Source organism: Andrena cerasifolii, chromosome 5 (assembly GCF_050908995.1).
Source record: "Andrena cerasifolii isolate SP2316 chromosome 5, iyAndCera1_principal, whole genome shotgun sequence".
In the NCBI taxonomy this organism is placed as follows: Eukaryota; Metazoa; Arthropoda; class Insecta; order Hymenoptera; family Andrenidae; genus Andrena; species Andrena cerasifolii.
The window spans coordinates 16,497,052-16,518,632 of record NC_135122.1 but is presented as its reverse complement, the minus strand read 5'-3'; the positions used below and the strand labels follow the sequence as shown (position 1 = coordinate 16,518,632).

The following is a 21,581-nucleotide window of genomic DNA, read 5'->3' as shown; positions in this document are numbered from 1 at the left end:
TAGCCGATCCGCGAGACGCTTACGTTAGTGCGCTGGGAAATTACCGGCGCGGTGAAAAATCGATGTGACCGCGAGCAGTAGACGCGGGAAACCGCGAGAGCACATTCCCTTCGCCATTGTCCCGGCCGCGGAGGGGGACGTCACGCTCGGAGATCTCATTATTGACGAAAAAGCTGTTCCCCGTCGCGAATTTAGCTCGCTGGAGGATCGGGAGCGGGCGCCAATCGCGTTCCACTTTCCCGAGTGCTTAATCGGCCGGAAATGAACGGCGATATTCAATCTGTATCGGCCGACTCAATCGCTCAAATATCGCCGCGGTATATTTTGGGGGAAATAATGGGGGGGGGGTGATTTATCGGCAAGGCTCGGCTACGCTTTCTGCCGCGGGGGACGTCGGGCGCTCGTCGTGTCGCGAATATCGGAGTCGCCGGGGATATTACCGAGGAAAGTCTCGCAAACGAATCGAATTATCTCGGTCGGGCCACGGCGACGCAGCCGTGCGCGTAGCGAGCAAAATATTCCGACCGAAACACGGGCTGAATCGCATTTCTATTCGTGATCCCCGAATAAATCACCACAGCCACTCTCCCGTAGAATCCTCTCATGAATTCTACCTTCGACGCGCTTCGCGTAAACACCGACCTCTGCCCGTTCCTTTACCAAAATAACTGCCGGGATAGTTTGCGCAGGTACCCACTTCGGATAGCTTAACGTCTTGGAAAAGCATGAAAGCACGAATGAGACGGAAGGGTAGCTCGTCCGACCCCTTTCCACCGCGCGACAATGTCGAACGCCTCGGCGGATGGTGGCGCCCGAAATCCGAATTAAGAAATCCAAATTTAATGTCGGCCTGAGCCGAAGCTACCGCGGTCTCTCGTGGCGCACCGTCGCAGGCATTTTCGCTGAAAAATTAATCCCGGGCGGTCGGCGGTGTACGCGCGCGACGCTTATCAGCCGCGGTGCAGACGGAGTTTGCACAGCGTATGTTAAGGAAACATTAATTTGCCCCCAAAAGTTTGCTTTACACCGTGCTGTGCATTGTACCCGAGTTGTCGGGCACGGTTTATCCACCGCGCGTCCAGCTTGTCCGGGCTGATCCCGCTCGTTTCCGCGGTTTGCCGCGGTGAAGTGTGCCACCGCGCGTTCGTTATCTTCATCTGGCCCGAGCACGGGGCAATTAAAAGGGCGAAAGGATCGATTGATCCACGCGAGATCACCGGCGGACCAGGAGCCTGCGAGGTCGCGAAATTTATCGGGACACAATTACACGGTGAACGGCGGCGTTAACTTAAGTACCGCACCCACCCGATAATAACTCGCCGACGCGGCGCTTTAACTTGATCAGCGTGTAACCGACCGTGCGTGGACGCGCGTCCTCGCCCGTTTAACTTGCAGCCGGTCGGCTCGTTTGTGCGCTTACGTCAATTTCATTCATTACTCCCGAAGGGAACCAGGAGGGGGTGAAACGAGCTTTTGCGGCCCCTAAAGAGTCCGTGACCAGCATGAATACCGGAGCAGTCTAGCCGGTGGCGATTCTCCAGCGTTTCTGCCCGAAAAAATCTGTCAAAGACATCTATCGTCGAGCTTAAGAGTCTGCTGTGGCAGGAATCCCGCTTTTTCCATCGAGCTTTCAATCTTTCGTCCCCCGTCGCCTTAGGAACATATTCATCGATGGGGCCCTCGAGTCCCGTCTCGGGTCCTCTTTTTCCCTCACACTTGACGGGTCAAAGTTAAATCGCGCCTACCTTTACAGCCACTCGGTGTCTGTAAGCACGGCGCTTTGAACTTGAGCCGCGAGATGTTTGCGTCCACTCCCTCGCACTCCCAGATATAGCCTCCGCGTAGCTAATTAGAGAAGCTTGGAGAGAGGATCGACAGCCCGTTCTCGATCCAGCATCATCTCCACGCGCGTACTTAAAATCCCGGAGGATCTAGAGGTGGAGCCTGGTTTGTCGTCAGACTTCGATTGCACGTTGACTCGCGCTACTGGCTGCTGGCTATTATTCCCAGGGATCTCGAGTCCCGTGGCCCTATTCCGTCGCTCGCTCGACACGGCCAACGGAAGGAGCAGGGGCATTACTTTCGACACTCGATTCCTATATTTCCCCCGTTTGCGCGGCGTATTTGGTAAGCCTCTTAGGGACTTCCTCCGCGGCTTCGGAGCGTGCAAGAGGGTGCGGGAAAAAGCTGACGATCGCGGCGCCGCTCTCCCGCGCCCCCGGCCATTATGGAATACTTTCCGCGCGGAGAATTATGGAATACGAAATAGCTGGCGTGCGCGTGAGATTACAAGGATACTTTGTAAAATTAATGGCACGGAAATTAATTATTCCGCTCGTCTCGGTAGAACGGTGATAAACGTCGAGTTCCGTCGAGTGGATCGTTTAAACTCGAATTTCCAAACGCCTGCACCGCTTTCGGCTTTTCCTTCCTCCTCTTTCCCTTCTTTTTTTCTCTCTCTCTCTCTCCTGCCCTTTGAGCTGGTCGCCGTTCGACGGCGATTGTAGCTCCGTCGAATTTCCATCGTCAAAGGGGTAGAGCACTACCGCGAGGGGGAACAGCCCTTCGGGGGCTCGAATTAAATCATCTTCGTGGAATTTCGCTCGCCCGTCGAACACGCGCTCACTCTTTCTTACGCAGCACCGCCGAGCTATGCCAGCTATGTAATCGCGCCTCATTCCCGGGATTCCTCTGCGAATGGAGTAATATCAGAGGAATACCGCTTTATTACAACGAAACAACGGGGGACAAGTTCGCGCTACAATCCTGGGAAAGATGCACGGATTGTAGCCGACCCTCCTCGAGCTTTCACTTCTCGGAAACGCTTCGCGAATTTCCCGCCTTTAGCGAGAGATCTTATCTCACCCTCTCTGAATTGAAATACCTGACAATCCCTACGCAGCTCCGACAGCGGGCGAAAGAACGAGCTTCGTGAGCTCGGATATGAATAGAAATATCGTTCTCGACAATTTATTACTCGCTTTCGACTTACCTTTGCACCCCCCCGGAGTGCACCACGGATTCACCTACACCCCGCGCAGACACTCGCGCCACTCTCGGCGGAGCATCCGTCCCGTGACTTCGGCGCAATCATCTTCAAGTAGCTGGAAGACGTTCCTTATCAACGTCCAACTACCCCCTCCCCTCGTGCACGACACCGCGGAACCTTTGGCTCGGCAAGGCTCGTCATCCACTCGTCGAAACGCGTCTCGCACCCGCGGCTTCATTGTCGGCGGATAAGGGAGGGAATAGTGGCCACCGTAAAAACGCAAGGCTCCGCGACAGGGATCTCCGGGCAACGTTCCCTGTGAAACGATAAAGCGGAAACGCCCTGTAACTGCGCCGCTGTTGTATCGGAACGAGGATCTCCCGCCGTTTCGGCGATTGTTTTCGTTTTTCGAAATGGTCACCCTTTACGGCACGCCCGCTCGTTTTAGCTCCGTTTGCTCAAGCTCTCCAGCCCCTCCCCATTGAATTAGTAACCATCGGGGAGGTTTCATCGTGTCTCGAGGGGCGACAGGATCTCTCCGTCGAGTCGCAGAGTGTCGTTGCCGATAAGCTTGGGCGCGAAACGTGCCAGGGAAATATATACACACTTTGGTAATGGGGGTGCGTTCCAACGAGGGGGTCGGAAAGGGACTCGCGGCTAACGACGTCGTGACCGATGAGACGCGAGGACAAGCGGGGACTCGTTACGGAAATTAAGGTTTTAATTACGGGAATGCGTCGCTTACGAGCTGGCAACTTTGAAAGCGCGCGATCGCGTTCCCTACCCCCGCTGTCGGCCCTCGTTTCTTTCTTCTCCCGCGGTTCTGGGTTGTTCGGCGCCTCCTGTGTCCCCGATGATCGCGTTCTACGTAATTGACACGCGTTCTTCGCCTCCCTGTCCCGCGAGAAAGACTCGTAAACGACGCTACTGTTCGAGCTGCGGCGAGCAAGAGCCTGCGTCTACGGGGAAACGATCACCGCGAGGATCAAGCCACCCCCCAACTTTATAATGGAAAGTATACGTCGATTCGACGAGCTTCGACGACGAACGCCTCCCCGCCCGCTGTTCTCCGGCAGACGGAGGAACGAGGATTGGATTTGCATCGAACCATCCGACCCGCTCGCGTGCGCAAATACGTTTTTCAATCGCGCGGTGCACCCCGCGCGATAAGCGTATGTTAAATGGCGGTTGCAACGTGTGTCTGCTTCGGAGTTCAGGAATCGTCGGGTTGCGTGCGTGCACGTGATCGAAGCTGAGCCGGGCCTCTTCAGGGTGGAAGGATTAAATATTCGATCTGCACAATGAATGGGTTAACGACGCAGGAGAAGTTTCCACTCGAGGGACTGGATGTACTATTTGGCCTCTTGATTAATTCGTTTTCTCTTAGCGTGTCCATCCGCGTTCTTCCATCTGTCACGGCCAAGACAAATCGACGAGCTTCCTTCGATCCTGCAAGCGACAATTCCTTTTTCTAAGAAAGATTGATCGCCTATATTCGTCACTTGCTTTCGATTCGCGATTCAAGCCTGTCCGCCTCGACGCGAGAAGCGTGAATCATTCACAGCTCCGAGACACGATGAAAAGGAAGGCAGGGGCAAATTTTTGGGCCACTCGAACGCTGGTTTCATCTGGATCCGGTATCAGAGACCCACTTTTCCTTCGTGTCGATGACTTGGTCGTATTAGGCGAGCGATAAGTAATAGCCGATAACGCGTGTGCCACTCGCGTCCCAGTGAAACTGTCGCCACGTAATAATAGTGACAATAAATGTTTTGCCGTGGTCACAGACTTCTATTTGTGCTCGATATCTTGGTCACAGTTCGCAAAGTCGAGTCAGCATTGCTTATCACTATCGACAGATCTTCGGTACTGCGGAGAGAAATCGAAAGCTTCGCGGTTACGATCTATTTACTGCTTTTATCTGTCATTTTCACAAGCTCTAACAGCCGTCAACTGCGTTCTTTGATACACAAATTCGAGGAAGTTCAGGCTCGGTGTAAAAATAGGCATAGCTTCCAGGCAGCTCGGTATCTCCCTCTAAGACTCTAATCTTTGTAATTCAGGCATTCGATGGAAAAAAAGGCACATACGCCAAAATGCCATTTCAAGAAAATCGATTTTAAGTTTTCATTACAGTGTAACTTAATAAAAAGTAATGCAGTTAAATCCATTTTTTAAGGATGTAGCACCGTGCCTTTAAAACGTTTTGAAAACAGAATTCAGGATTTGAAAACGATATGTGTCTTTATTTATAAGTTTCAAGCAAGTGGTTTATGTGCCTGCAATATTTAATATTTAATATTTACTTTTTGGCTGCAAACGAAATCGAAGCTTCTAACAACATTATTCTATGCTCCCAAAAGAAAACTGCAACGTGAAGTGTTGCGATAATGCAAACATTACAACGATAGCGTGACAGCAGGCACAAATTGTCAATATATTAATTAAAAAACTGATGTGATCATGTATCCCCGCTGATCAACTATCCCACCTTTCCCCCACATATAAAAACAATAAGAAGATTAAGACAGATGACGCTGGGTACATAAAGTAACAACGAAAAAAAAAAGAAACTCGAGAACGAAAAAAGCAACCAAGCTAAAATAGATCACAGCTAAAGCAAATCGCGGTATATTATTTAGAATACTCAGATGACATTTGAGTGCGGAGTGAGATATTTTCGGAAAGATCAAATGACCTGGTATACTTATTGGCTACTTCACCGATACGATTAATCGTATCAGAGCAGCCAAAATTCGATTTAGAAAAAGTGGTATAAGACAGTCTTGCATCCCTGGACTGGCTAGGCGGCGTATGAAAATTAATAGTGAGCAAAATCTTATGCTGCCCCCACGCAGATGGGGGCGATTCAACACTTGGAAGCTAATTGTAAACGCCGGAATCGGGTATGTAATTACCGGTTAACAAGACGTGCATCGGACATTAAGTAGTCACGGTATAGCGCGGGGATTTGTCAGCCGCAAGTAGTAATGGATCGTCAACGTCGGCCGCCCCGAAGTTCCAGGCACCGTTGGGATTTGTCAGAGGGCAAGTAGCGACATGGAGCGTATCGCGTGCTGTAGTTTCCATTTAGTGCCCCGTTTACAATAAAACGATACTTTTACTGCCGTCCCGAAAAGCCTCGTCTCCGCGGCGACGTTAACGTAAAGACGACTTCACCGTTAGCGGAATAATCGCGGGGTCGTACTTGGGAATATAATTTCGCCGGCGGGATTAACTGCAATTTAATTGTTCTCGAAAGTTCAGTCATACGATAGCAGTCATTGAATCTTTGTCTGCGTTTCTGCAACTTGTAGCGAGCAAGTTTCACCGTGTAGTACCGCGTTACATCAACCGTCTCAGCTGGTAATTCAATTAGCTTCGCTGACTTATCAGCGCGCTATAACAGGGGTGTATTAAAAATGCGCGGTATACTTTGCTGACAAAAGCAACAGGAATAGTTTTGACGAGGGTGGGACATTGTTTCGGCCTCGAGGAGCTAGTAGATACAGTGACTCGCGTTAATATTCGGACACTTTTTAAAATCGCATAACTTTTTTAGAATTGGTCCAAACGACTTGAGTTTTTTTGAGAAGCTAGAAGGATTAGTTTGCTAACTGACGCGTTTCGTCGTTTTGAAAAAAAAAATGTATTTGGTAGGAATAGCGAAGAGAATAGTAAAGGTCGATTTTTAAACTTTTTTTTGTGAGCTTCTAATGAAAAATAAAAAAAAAAACGTTTGTAGATTGCAGTAAGTTGTATACGTGCCTAAAATTTCATCAAAATCGGTTAACGTTGCTCCGAGCTACAAACGTTTAAAGATCGCAGAATAAGGTCGAGAATCGCTGATTTCGGGAATTTTAGCGGTTCTTTAAACTTTGTAGCTCGGAGCAACGTTAACCGATTTTAATGAAATTTTAGGCACGTATACAACTTACTGCAATCTACAAACGGTTTTTTTTTGAATTTTCATAACAAGCTCACAAAAAAAGTTTAAAAATCGATCTTTACTATTCTTTTCGCTATTCCAACCAAATACATTTTTTTTCAATCGACGAAACGCGTCAGTTAGCAAACTAATCCTTCTAGCTTCTCAAAAAAAATCAAGTCGTTTGGACGAATTCTAAAAAAGTTATGCGATTTTAAAAAGTGTCCGAAGATTAATGCGAGCCACTGTAGCGCACTATTTCAAAGCAAGAGGTTCACTTTCTGGCGCGCAGAAAACATATCCAAAATCCTTTCCTGCAATTCCTGCGCCCTGAAAATCCTATTTCTTTTCGGAACTCGCGTGGAGAACGTCAGGAGCGTTCAAGGCGAGCACACCGTTGGCAAGAACGTAGAGGAAACCGTGTTTCGCACTCTCCAGCGGCAACAATCGAGGCCAATGTCTGCTTTAATTACGCGACAGTGTAACCCATCGTTTGTCGTCCGGCCAGAGACTTCGGAGTACTTATTGACAGCGTCAGCCGTGTACACAGCTCTAAGGGTTCTTTTGTAATACTTCCAACCCCCAAATGGAAAACGTATTTGGAGGATTCGCAGCTCGCCGTGGACAGCGCACGAGCTGCATCCCTCGCGTGCCAAGCGATTCAATAACCAAGTTTACTTCTCGTTTCTTTTCGACGTTATCGCGTGCCCGTCCGCTTCCCTCCAAGACCTTCCTCCACCCAGGCCGAGTTCAGCGTCGTTCATCAACATAGAACGCATCCGTTTCACTTCTGTAATACGAATTCCCCGACGTCCAGGAACTTCCCCATTTCTGCCCTCTGAAACCTTTCTAATTTTCAATTTACCTGGCTGCCTCGTAAACCCAGTTTCGCAGCGGCTAACGAAATAATGATCCTTCTTTGCGAACCATCCCCCGAAACGTATTCCACCGGTTCCGTTTCATGAATATAAACTACCCGGAAAATATATTTATATGGCGAAACGGCGCGGCTGCTGCGGGGGGTGGGATTATCCTGGGGAAGGCGCGTTGGCCAGGGGTTTCGATCGGAAGACGCCGAAAATCTATAAACCTGTAATATCGAGCCGCGAAACGCCGGTCCCGACTATTTTATGGACGCCCGGGAAGAAATACGGCGCGGAAGCGGCGGGCCGTCTGTTTTCTTTAGCTGCACACGCTCGATGGGACGAAAAATTGCGCCCGTGGAGTGAAAAATTGTATCGACAGGCGGCGGCATATTCCCGCGCCCTTGTAGTCGAATTTCAACTGCTGGTGGGGGATGAAATGGGAAAGGATCCGTTGAAGAGTCAACAGCGATCCGCTCTTGTCCGTCTATTTTGCGTCCCGTTGTGCTTGTGACGAGATTCCGGGCGGTTACGAGCCCCGCGAACCCTGCAAATTCGATGCTGCTGCAGCATGGGTAGGAATACGAATTCCGATCGGAGCGATCCAATTTGTTAGACAGGGAGAGGGCGATCCTTGGCTCGGTTCATCGGCGGCTGTTCGATGATCCCCCGGGAGTTCAGATTATTCGATTCAACGACGTATCATCTTTACTTTATCTCCAAGAGGAAATCTCTGGGGAGTACTCGCGGGGAACAGGATGTAATATCGGATTAGATGGGGTGGGAACACGGACTTGCGAGCGAAGAAACGTTCCTCTTACTTGTAAGAATATTTGTAGGACCGAATTTATCGGCGCCAGTCCGGAGGTTTATGGCACATCGGTTTTGTGTACGGAAGCCTGGAGTAGCGGGCGGAAGCGTGGCGGTAATACGAGTTAAAGTAAAACAAGGTTATCAAATGGGTTTTAAGTTTGCTGCAGGAGTAGCGCGAGCTCTCTCCGCGGCGTTTTACCGGGAGAAATATTCAAACATGTGGGTTGTCACGCGCATCTTTCCTGTCTCCGGATTGCTACCGAAGAATTTCGGGTAAAGTGCATCGGCATCCCCCGATAACCAGCGCGTGTGTACAGTCGCGAGTAAATATGCTCGAGGAACGAACCCCAAGAGGGTTGCGAGGCGAACCACGCGGGAGGCGATTGCGCGCTTCGGGGATGACGCTTGAATGGCAAACAGGGGGTGAATTCGACGCGAGAAGGACGCTACCAACATTTCAAAATGGAAATACCTATCCTGCATTGTAACACCGTCTTCCGTTTTGCAGCCGCGATTATTTTTTATCAATCTTTATAAACACGATCTCGAATCAGAATAGTGGAAGGGTAAAGCAGATTTATCGGGAGATTCTGTTAGATGAGGAGGCGGTCACGATGGCAAGACAGTGTAAATATAATTCTCTATAATTTTATTCTTCCGAAATTGTCTGTACATTTATTTTAGGGCAGTTAAGGGGTCACGCCACCCTGAGGCGCTCGAAACAGCACTAAACTAGACGAATTTTTTTTACCGATACTATGAGGTTGAAAATTATTTATTTTCTTCTTATGGGTAGAGCATGTATTGGTGCATACATTGTATAAATACTGTACAAAAATATTAAAAAATGACCGAGTTATTTGTTCTCCCGCGAAGCTCGTCCGCCGTTACACGTTATTTTTTTTAGCTGCCATATTGACACTGTAAACAAACAATTAAAACAAATAGCAAAAATTCTGTTTAATTTTCTTTTGTATAATATAAGAGCAGCTTAATAAATACCAAAAAGATTTAATCCATTATGCGTTGCATTTAGTGAGAAAAATATCTTTAAATATAGCTTAATTCTTCGGCGGTTCAAAGTAGAATGACCCCTTAAACTACGCTTGAGACACTTGAGCCTAGATGAATCGTAAGGTAGCCTTATCCCAAGGAGGTGATAGGACACCACAGCTTCTAATCCTCATTATCTTCATCGCCGTACAGCAACATAGAACCTCTCTCCAGCTATCATAGAATTCTACGATCCATTCTCGTTTAATGCGCGTTAGCTTCCACATAGATTTCACTGTACCCTTTGGAAGTTTTCTCATTACACACAATGAAAGTGTCCATGTGCATTTCGCGGCTGGCTTTATGCCGGGAAAATCGATATCGGAAATGTCTTGGAGACAGCCGAGCAACATCCACCAGCGAGATATCCTCCTCCGATAGGATACAGTGTACACCATCCATCCTTATCGTAGATAGCTTCTGTTTCCCGCGTAAAATCATACGTCGATAAAGCTCCCCTTGTTTGCAGACTTTTCCATCCTCGGCGACGTTTTCCCCGTTTTCCACGCGGCGGCAAACTCCTTTAACGAAATCCCGCGACCGAATCCCGCGGTCGAAACTTTCTTCCCCGGTCCCCTGACACTTTTTTCCGTGCTCTATCTTCCAGAAAGAGGTTCTCGGTGGCTCCGGCGGCCCCTGGGAGGGAGTGACAGAGGAAAGAAGGAAGGGGACCGTATCTCGGAGAATCGTAAATGAACGTCTTACGTTCAACGTTTGTGCGCGCCCCCCGTTTTACACTGTAAATAATAAACGCGATGTTCTTGCGCCATTATGCTACTCTTAGTTTCCCTTTTCCAGCTCTCTTCGTTTTTTCCATCCCTTCCACCCTTTCTCTGCTCTTTTCTTTCCCCCGTTCCACTCTTCCTCAGAGTTTCCTCCCCCGTTCCACCTCATCCTTCCGCTTGCCCTGCTCCCGGAGCGTTATAGAATTCGAGATTCCTCCCAAAGTATCTAGCTGCACTCGATCCTTTAAGCTGCCTTTCGAGACCCGACGCGAACGAGCGTAATAAATCACGATGCGCGGAGGGAACTTTTAGCCCGCCGCTGGCCTGGAAACGTTTCATTATCAAATTGTGGCCATCCGTAACAAGAGCAACACATGCACGCAGCCCCTTTCGAATCGTTCAAGCCACTTTCATTCCACGCTTTTGACACATCCCCCCTGTAACAGTATCCTCGAGCTTTCGCTTGTGCAAGCGGCTGAGCCGCAGCTTCTGCATTTAGGGCGAATCTCGAGATGTGTGTCACGGATGTATTTAAGAGAACGAACAGGTGTCCGTCCCTTTCGGAAAGTTTCCCCTTTCGCGGGTGAATGACGAATAACGGCGCCAGCCACCAAAGTGAAACCGCGATTCGTTTCCAAGAGAGTCGTTAGTTTCCATTAGAACCTGTCCGCTCGGTACCGTCGAACTTTACGCGAAGAATTTCATTTTCCAATGGAAGCTTGCCAGCAGCGGCGGCCGCCGTTGTCGTTGAGCTTAAACGCTCCCTCAGCTTCGTCTCCTCTCCGCCCCCTCGCCTCTCCACGGTCCCTGGACCCCGGCTCGACCGTCCCCTTTTCTGTAAAGCCAGCCGCACCGTTCTGAACCGCCGAGAATGACGAGCAGGATCGACCAGGGGGTCGTGAATCGCTTTGAACGGGCGACTGAGATGTCGATTCCAAGGAGGTGGGCCAGGCGCTCGCTTCGATCGCCGCGGAGAATTATTACACGCTCCCGGTGACATCGTTAAACCTCTCCCGTGCGCGTCGTTTTTATCAGCCGGCTATATCGGCTCGATGCGAATCTCGATCCCACCCTCGCGCGCCAGCGTGAACGTAAATAAAGCCCCGCTGGCATAATACTAGCGAGCTTCGCGGGTAATTTATCGTCGGTGTTGTTTGTAATTTCCCTGGGTGAAGTTTGAGTGTTGCGCGCGCGGCGCTGTTGGGAACTCGGGGAGTTGGCACTTTCAGGCAGCCGGGGACAAAGGGGGACGTTTACATTATTACGCGCAGATAAGTCCGCGAGACCGTCGGCGCTAATTGTCCAAAAAACAGAGGGCAGCCATTGGTAGCTAACTCGCAGCATGTCGGTCCGCTTTGCGGAGGGATGAAAGCGAGGGTCGTCCTCGGAACGGGGTTGGAAAACGATCGATACTTCTATGACGGTGTTTCGCGAGCAGGAGCTAGGTGATTAGGCCAGCTTCTCAGTAATCACCAGCGAAACACGCTGTACGCGTTCGGGGATCCCGTGTCGCAGCGACTCGCTCGGGAAACGGCGCCGGGAAGCATCGGGGCAGGGAATTGCGTGAAATAAAAAGTGCGACATCAGTGGAGGAGCCGGGCAGGGATCGGGCGAATAATTTCGCGGTCGTTTCACCGCGCGCAAATCGTTATTGTTCCCGTTCACGGCGGGTTAGACACGGTATTGGGAGTGCCGCGGTCGTTTCTCGCGTTTAATCATACGCGAAACCGCGGAGGCTTTAAAATTGTCAAACGGATCCCTCTCGAGTCGCTGGCTCGTTTCAATTCAATATATCCGCGGGGCGGGGCGCTGGGAACGGTTGGCGTCGCGATTACAATCCGGTGCCGACTTGGAAATCCCGCTGGCGTCGGTCCATTCGTAACGGCGCGAGAGTTTGTCTTGGAACCGGCGGCCCCTTCTGTCTAGCTAATCCCTCCCGCCATCGAGCCGGTGTCGTCGCCGTCGACGCGAAACGGTGCTCCCTGGCAGCGAGGCTCGGATGTATGCGCAGCGAAATGGTTAACATCTCGCGATGTAGACGCACGCCCCGCGACAAATATGACCGGGTTCAAATGCAACGCGGAAGGTCCGTAAGGCTGACATCGTTCCCCCGTAATAGCTTTATCGTGTCGCTGCCAGCGCTCCTCTGCAGTCTGGCTTTCAGGGCGCCAATGAAAGCGTTACATTTATACGTAAACGTCGGCCCAAGAGGAGCCGTTTCAACTGTCCCACGGCTGGCGACGAGTTAATTTAATTCCAAGTTTTTCCCGTCCCTTCGCTCGCCGGTGGCCTTCCCTTTCGACGGCCGATCGATAATTTCGATCCGCATCCCCTCGCCGGTGAAGTCGCGAGGGTAGAAACGATCAACGATCGACCGCGCGGGGATCAAGGCGTGCCTATATCTGTGCGCCAGTCCGCCGCGGCACGTCCTGCCGGAGGAGCCCGTTGTTGTCCGCCAGCTGACGTGCGAGATATCAAAGGGAATCTCGAAGTAACAGGGGCTCCTTACTCGCGGAGGCTGAAACGCGTTTCAACAGCTAGCACGGAGCGCTGCGAGCTTCCAAAGAGGATAGCCAGAAATCTCGCAGGCCCCTTTGATTCGTCGCTGACCAGGAAACGTGGAGCGATCGCCTCGCTCGCTGGGGAACGGTGGAGCTGAAAAATTCTGCGCGATCCACGCGAGCGTTATACGTGTTCGTCATTTTGATACGCGCTCCTTTAACGTGTTCGCTTCTTTTGAAGTTGAAAATTGCCTATTCCTCCATGCCGGGAATTTGTGCATCGAAAGGATCGCAAAGGATCGCGGGGAGCCATTCAATTGCGATGTAAAAGTCGAAGGAAGTCAGCCGGAGGGCGCGTTCTTACGCAACGCGGGGCTTTATATCAATTAGCTTGTTGCCCGTAAACAGAGCGTAGCGCGTTCGTTACCGCCGGGACGATCTGGTCGAATAAAAAGTTGCCAGCCGAATTGGCAAATGGGACTGCGAGCGTTACAAGTGGCAGGGGCACGCCGCGTAGCCATCGACAGCGTCCCGGCAGCGACAGTGATTCCGCGCGTTTGCCACGGACTCGAAAACAACGATGCGTTTGTGTTATCCGAAAAATATCGATGCCAAGCTGGCTCGTCCAAGTTGATATTCCCCGTGTTGTCGATGGCCGCACGGGTTATCGGAGCCGACAACGTCGAACAAATTCCATCTGCCCTTTCGTTTTATTGCCAGCATTTTGCCGCATTTCTGCCGCGATTAATCGACTCGGCGGAAGTAATGGAAAATTCTGCGTTCGTAAACGTAAAGCGCGCGCGCCCAATAACGCGATATAAATAACATTACAGGCATTCACCGCGCACGCAGGTACACGCGATAAATTGTTTGATACGCTACAGTGTCGATACCCACCCCCCATCGAATAATATACACTCGTTTCCTGACTTTTGCATTAATGATTAGTCGACCGCGTGTACCGAGCCAGCCCAGCTCCGTCGCGAATTATATCATGTGCCGTATAATTACTTGATATTACCTGTTTAACATGCGCGCCGCGTTAATTAATAATGCAGCCTGCGAACAATTGCGAACGACCGGGTGGGGAGGGAACAGAGCCGCGGACGTCTTTGCCAGTGGATTCGCTCGACGCTGGATCGCGATTCTCTTGTATAGTTACGCTTCACCGTGGATTCACCGGAATGGGGGGAGGCGTTTTACGAGGATTCAATCAGACGTTGAATAGTTTCATTGGCGTGTGTCCGGTCGTAAAGACAGTTTGATTCGCGCTGCTCCCTGGGATGACATAAACTATAGGGGGCCGTTATCGGAAGCGGCTGTAAAGATCGAAATTCCTGACTTTGCAATCCATTATGCCAGGGATAGGAGGGTAGTCGAGAACAGCGGGAAATTCTGCGCAGGATTGCCTATTTTTAAACTCTTTATTCCTCCATGGCTTTACTTCCTTCGCTGAGTTCTCCCTTTGATTGGATGTAAACCAAACTGTGACGTAAAAGTCCTCCTTTCTCTGTATAAAGCCACCTGCCGAATGCAACGTATCTGGAGTGCTATTGCTGGTTGCCTGATTCCTTTAACGAAATGCGATCAGGTATTTCCACCTTCCCTCAAACTTCATTTGAATCTCTATAGAAACAGTTACAGGGACGCACGGTATCTCTCCCTACGCAATCTAAATAGGTCAGACGTAACGGGTATAGTCAGTGATTTCATAGTTGGGAAGACGACGTTACCGTAACAGTGCTAATTTCCTGGCAGTATCTCTAAGTCTGTCTGCGAGCGAGCTCGGGGAAGTGTATTAAATCCCGGGAATTTGGGGCCAAATTCCCTTAAGGGGTTATACCTAGTCAGGCGGCCGAAAAGAGGCGAAAGTTTGTGAATTTTTTTTTAAAAAGCGAAAGCATATATTGTTACGGAACTTTTTGCGCTTAAAAGAGCAACGTTTAAAGAACATTTGGTAATTTTTTCGTGGAAAAATATTTAGTTTATAATAAAGTAACAACCCACGTTCAAGAAGCCTTTTTAAAAATTTGCTTTTGCGGTGAGCACTGTCATTCGGAAGCAGGTTATCTAAAATAAAAGTACAAAAAATATTTCGTTAACATATTAATGTATCCTCTGATTGGCGGAGGAAATTTCCGAAATATTAATTTAAAACAAAATTGCGGCTATTTAAAGTTGAAATCCTGATTTCGTTCGCGTGATTTTTGCACGAAAAAATCAGGATTTCAAATTTAAATAGCCGCCATTATTATAAACATAAATATTTTTCTACGAAAAAATTACCAAATGTTCTTTAAACATTGCTCTTTTAAGAGCAAAAAGTTCCGTAAGAATATATGCTTTCGTTTTGTCAAAAAAAATTCACAAACATTCGCCTCTTTTCGGCCGCCTGACTAGGTACAACCCCTTAAAGAGAGGTTTCCTCGGGCGGCTCTGTTTTACGACGGCCATGGGTCCCTCCTCGCCGCATTGGGCACTTAAGTTCGAGTTCCCTGTGTGTTTAGCTCGTCGATATGAGCCACTTCGACACGTCCTTGCAACGGATGCAAACCGTATCGACGGTCGTTTCGGGACTCTCCTCCGGCGCGCATTCTTCCGGAACTGGGTTAAGACCCGAATTAAATTTCCCCTCTACCCCCTGCCCAGGGTGAAATCCTATTCGTTTGCGTCGCCGGAGGCCGAAGGTGAGGCGAAATTTCCGAATCGCTGGCGTCGAATCGAGTTTCGTTCGCAACATTCCGCTTGACAGGCGAGAAGGAGCTCGCGCTGCTGGCAGTCTTTCGTCGGGCGGACCTGACCGTGTCAACGCTCAGCGAAATCCTACGCGAGCGCGATGCACCTGGGAAATAATTACTACGCACGTTCTTCCTCCCGCGGAGAAATTCCGGCAACTTGAATTCTACGAAACGGAAATCTGTTTCGATAGGTGATCAATCAACCCCCTTCCAGTCGTTCACGGTTCCATTCGGTCGCAGTTTTTCGTTGTGCCGACGCTTCGCCAGTCGCACAGAGCGCATAAATCCTAGCCGCGCGGTGGACGTTGCGTAGAGTCCAACGAATTCCTCTCGAGACATTCAATTCCGTGATTGACGAATCCCGTCGCTAGCGAACTGTCCCGCGTTCTTCCCAGCGGAAAAGTGCCCGACGTCATTCCGGCCTTTCATTTCTGTTGCAGGCAATATAATCTACGATAGGAATTGATGATCCGGCCCGGCCACGTCGGCCGTCGATACTGACCGATCGAAGGCCCGATTACCGGAAACGGACGACCAAAAATGTGACGCGCGGCGGACACTCGACGGTCGGGCCTCGAACAGAGAAGACCGGACGACGGCTATTGGGAGAGTGGCGTTGGATTCGATCGTGAGTATTGTCATCCCCGATATTATTTCCCCGGGCAAGGGATTCCCGAGCGGAGCTTTCGGAGGAGCGGAAAAAGAAAGGCTTTATTTCCTTGGGAACCCTCGAAATTGATGACGAAGGGAACAGACTTCTTATAAAACTCGTAAACGTCCGTCTGAGTTTCGACAGAAGCATTTCATTCCAAATTGCCCAAGCTTATTTCTAGCGATCAGTGAATATAACCCCCGAGCGTACCGCCCTGGTCATAATACATGTACAGCGAGTCAGCAAGTTAGTATCGGACAGAAGCTCGACGAGGAACTTTGAAATAAAAGATTGACGGGAGGGTTGAAACGTTAGAACCCAGTGGAGGTCCATGTCCGTGCCAAAGCTGCCCAGCTGCATTTGCGTCTACGATCAGGAGGCAGGATTGTAGAGGAGGTGTCGTTGGGTATTAAGTCCCACGACGTTCAGAAATTTCGCGGTAGCACGGCGCCGGACACCCACGGTGCTTGATGCAGCTTCCGGTGGCAGGAAGTACACGGCAGCGCCCCGCTTTCCCTGGGCAAACAATGGCGCGAAAGATTGCATAATTTATTACCGTTCCGTATCTCGGGGCCGTAAAACATTATGAACGTCTCCATAACTCTCTATCTGACCGGCTGGAGGTGTCAGAAATCCTGTGACCGTGCTACGAACAGCGGAGGGGTGTGTTGAATCCTGGCTCTCCCACCGTGGACGTTTCCACCCTCGGCGAAGCGCGGGGGTAATCTCGTTCGAGTAATTTCGGGCCGCGGTTTCGTCGAAACGTCACCGCTGCCCCGATTGCCCATAAATTATTCCGTTGTCAGCGCTTGACACGATTAAAATATTCAGGATGCTCGGGTCCGATACAATCGCTGGGAAACACTTTTCCGCGGCGGGCCGCGCAAGGGCCGCCTTGTTTCCTGCCCGTGGTCTCGCCGCGTTTAATCCTCTCTCGCTCACGAGCTTTTTAACCAGATGATTAATCGCCCAGTCGGTTTATTCCGTTTCATTTCGCGCTGGCGCGCGAGCTTCGCTCTTTCCGAGTGAGCGGAGAACAAAAAAGGAGGATCGCGCGCTCGGGGATCCGGGGTTTGAAAAATTCTGCCCGTGCGCCTGACCACAGTGACGGTCATTAATCGAAGCAGTAATTGGGGCTTTAATTCGTCACTTTGAGCGCGGATAATGGAGCGCATATTCGATGATTTAAATCGTGGAACTGCCGTCACTGTGGCCCCTTTATCCGGCCCATTGTGCAGTCAATTGTCTATCCGTGCTTCGCGTAACGCTCTTCTCCTTTGCCGTCTCTTGTTTCCCACTGTGCACACCGTTTCCAGCGTTGCGCTATCTCGAGCGGAAAAGAAACTTCACTGCGTTCAGAATATCCGGGTATTATTGGCGCGAAGGGTCGGGCGAGGATGATATTGTTAGTAATTCCTAATGCCGGGCAAAGTAAATAGTCCGTGAGAACGGAACACAGGAGTATTTAAAGCGCGGCGCAGTCAGTGCTCGCGAAAAGCCGTCGCGCGAGTAGTAATGTCGAGCAATGGTCAGACGCGCTCCTCACAATTGAGTTCTTCGAAAAGCAGGCATCTGACGGGAAACTTTAACCCGCTTTTGCATAGAAAATCGGCTCCTCTTCGAACGAATGAAATTAATAGTATTTCTTTCATCTTTGCTACTTGGCGCATTCTCGAGAGCCGCCTATAGCCGCGGAAATATCGCAATTACAAACGGTATTTGCACAATTAATTGCTACAGAGGGCAGAAACGCCGTAAGGGTGAAAGTTCTCCTCAGGTTTTCGAATTAACGATCGGGGACGGGGTGGAAACCGCGCGATCGAGTTTCCCCGGCTACGCTTCTCGACTGGCCCTCGAAAATTTCGGAACACCAGCCGAAACCGTGACCCGGTTCATCGTCGAAGTCGATGTAACGGCGAACGTACGAATGCTTCCCTCATGTTCGAGTCAATTAAGCTCTATCGATTGCCACGACGACAAAGACAAACCCCCAGGACCGCTCGGAATGGCAACCGTTCCGCGGTCGAAGCGGCGCTCATTGTCACTTTATTAACGGGTCGATCGTCGAATTCGAAGGTATCGACCCACGAAACACAGCCCCTCCGCCCGCCGCAGGCTGCACCCCCGTAAAATACACTCGGATCCTAACGCGCGTGGGTATCAATTGATCCCCAGGACAACAGCCACCTTCGCTTTATCGCCGGAGACGCGCGGCAGAATGAACAGCCTGACAGTCGAACAATGGCGATTTGCGAAATGCTTTACTGCGGCCCCGACAAATGGAAAGCGAATTAATTAACCCCCGCGAGGCTGACTTCGTAGCTGGGGGGCAAGCAGGAGGGGTGGAGTCCGGAATTTTCGCTCCAACTTTCCCCGTGCCACGTGAAACACGAAAAAGGGGTGCTTTAGAATTGGCCACCCTACCCTCGTCGCTTTGACGGTTGACAAATTTTAAACTGTTTTTCTTTTTTTTACACCGAGAACCCGGTAAAATGGAAGCTAATGTTGACGCCGCGTCCCGAACACAAGGAGCCTTTGAGGAATCACGATTTAATGTCACGCCGGCAAGCTGTGCGCAGTCTGACAAATGAAACCGCAATCGCTCGCAGGCTCTCCCGTACCCGCGGCTCTGTTTTAAGGAAATGTTGGTCTTCAGCGCGAGCCTCGCCGCTAAAAGCAATAAAGAACCGTCTAGCGGGTCAATGCATTTACCTTCTTCACCCCCCCTCGATTCTGCCTTTCTCTCTTTAACACCGTTTCGTCTTCGTCTGCTCGACGGACGAGAGAGGCTCGCTGTTGCATATATACACCCCTGCGGAAGAGTGCACGCGCACCCCGAAGCCTTGCCCCATTTTTCGTTCCCCGGATGCTTTCTAATTCTCGCGATACGTACTTTGACTTTTGATTCCCCGACTTTCCGTCGCGCCCCCGCGAACGCCGGTTATCCGATTTAATAGCCTTATCGCGGGATTAAGCCACGAAACGGAATGGGGAACGGCACCGGGGAGGAGGATTGAAAAAATTGAATCCTTTTTAAGAAAGTGTGTATTCAGGATCGCGAACGGGAAGGGGTGGGTTGAGAGCCAGGCTGTCGAGAAGGATCGACGGTGAATCGGCCTTATCGAGATTTCGCCGCAATACGTTCCCTAGAATAGTATTATTTTTCAATAAAGTCGCCGCTATCGGGGATCAATCCTCTTACAAATAAAGTGCTCGGCGAGAAGTTCCTTCTAGCTTCTTCAACGGAATAGAGTATCGTTTGACGGACACTCGCGCCAGCCTAGGGCGTGACTCGCCACCCTTTATGGTGGCTTTGCTCTTGTTATGGCGCTGAATACCATCTGCATAATTAAAATTGATACGTCTCCTTCTTCCCATCGACAGCGTAGGTGAGACCGGGGCTAGTTGACTAATTCTTAACACTTCTAATTTTTATAAATAGACCATTGGTATTTTGCTGGCTTGGTGGACACCAAAAGTTTAGAAATTTCATTAGGTCTACGGGCTTTATTTTTAAAATTGTTTTAATTCAGTCTAGGTCGTAGATTTTATTATGTTTAGAGTAGTGAGACGAATAAGTCAACAAACCCCGACTGTGGTTTATATATATATATAAACCATTGGTATTTTGCTGGCTTCGTGGACACCAAAAGTTTACAAATATATATATAACCACAGTCGAGGTTTGTTGACTTATTCGTCTCACTACTCTAAACATAATAAAATCTACGACCTAGACTGAATTAAAACAATTTTAAAAATAAAGCCTGCAGACCTAATGAAATTTGTAAACTTTTGGTGTCCACCAAGCCAGCAAAATACAAGTGGTCTATTTATAAAAATTAGAAATGTTAAGAATTAGTCAACTAGCCCCGGTCTCCCCTACTCTCCCCGTACAGTCTACTTAACGCATTCATCGCCCAGAATTCACCCATGCAACTTACCGAATAAAGAAGGCTGATAGTCGAAAGGACGGTTTAGATCTGCCCCCTCACGAGCGATCGTTTCCGCCGGATCATCGGGTCTATTTCCGAGCACGGAGTGCCGTCTAGTCTCTCTCGGAATGCGCGCTCGCCTCGTGCCCACTTTACCCGGGCTGTCGTAAAAAATTGTTAGTCCCGTGTGTTTGCTCCGTCGGGCTGCACCGCTGCCTCGTCGCGGGGAACACAATTCGCCCGCACCGGCGGTGAATGTTTTTACGGCCGAGGGAATACGGGGCGAATACGAGTCCACTGCTACCGCCGCCTCTCCCCGCGCAATTTCAAAAGGAGAGAAGACCGGACTCCTCGTCAAGACGAGGAAGAAAAGCGAGAAAGACCCACGATACTAGCGGCGTGCATGAGACCTACCCCCCGCCCGCCATTCGGACCTGAATGTTTTATGAAAGTCGGCTGGCTCGTGGAGAAATTCATAAAACTCTGCTTCTTACGGCCGCGAGGACTCGGAGGCCTGTCCGCATTATCCGGCGGTTTTGTTGCCGCGGTTTTCAGGAAAATGGTGGAGACACAGCGACGGGAGACCCCCGCTTCAATGCCAGCTACCGCAGGACATTTTTACGGCCCTCTCTTTTCTGCTTGTCACGAGAGTTCGACTTGGATTTCGCGACGCGGATCCGTGGAATTTCCGCGCGGAACGCGACGTTGCGCAATTACAGTGGAATTCTTGGACGGCTAATTGTTTGCCACAACTTACGTTGGACGGGAGGAAGAGACTATAAACGAGTGCTTCTGGAGTGGAATTAAAATTGAATATTAACAAGGGGAGGACAGCATGCGGTAGACACCGATTTTGATGAGCCCTGGCACGATGGATCTATGTCGAAAATAAGTAAATAGGTGTCCGAGCGTTTCAGCCAACAGGCCTTAATAATAGAGATATTTACATGGAAATTATTAAAAATTTCATAGTGGCCGTGGGATTTTAGAGGGTAAAAATCCCATTCTACCCTGGCGCTCGCGGGAGATTCCCTTCTGGAGGCGTCGGGGTGCCTTTTGAAGATGTCTCCACGTTAAAGAAAAACTTTATAATTTTTTTTTATAAATTATTTTTTTTCATAATTTTTTTTTTAACTTGAGGAAATCTTTAAAAGGCACCCCGACTCCTTCAGAGGGGACTCCCCCGGGGGTGCCAGGGTAGTGTGTGATTTTTACCCACTAAAGCCCCACGGTCACTATGAAATTCTTAATAATTCCCATGTAAATATCTCTATTATTAAAGCCTATTGGCTGAAACGCTCGGACACCTATTTACTTATTTTCGACATAGGTTCATCGTGTCAGGGCTCGTCAAAATCGGCGTCTAGCGCATGGTGTCCTGCCC

General features: G+C 49.9%; 1 protein-coding gene across 1 annotated transcript in view; it reads left to right on the top strand.

Moving 5' to 3' along the window:
- Oct-tyrr (Octopamine-Tyramine receptor) overlaps nt 1-21,581 on the top strand; it is a 60,514-nt gene that overhangs the window by 9,883 nt on the left and 29,050 nt on the right. Inside the window, exon 2 of the mRNA XM_076812106.1 lies at nt 16,051-16,238. The gene's annotated coding sequence lies outside the window, so the exon portion shown is untranslated. The remainder of the gene's footprint in view (nt 1-16,050; nt 16,239-21,581) is intronic.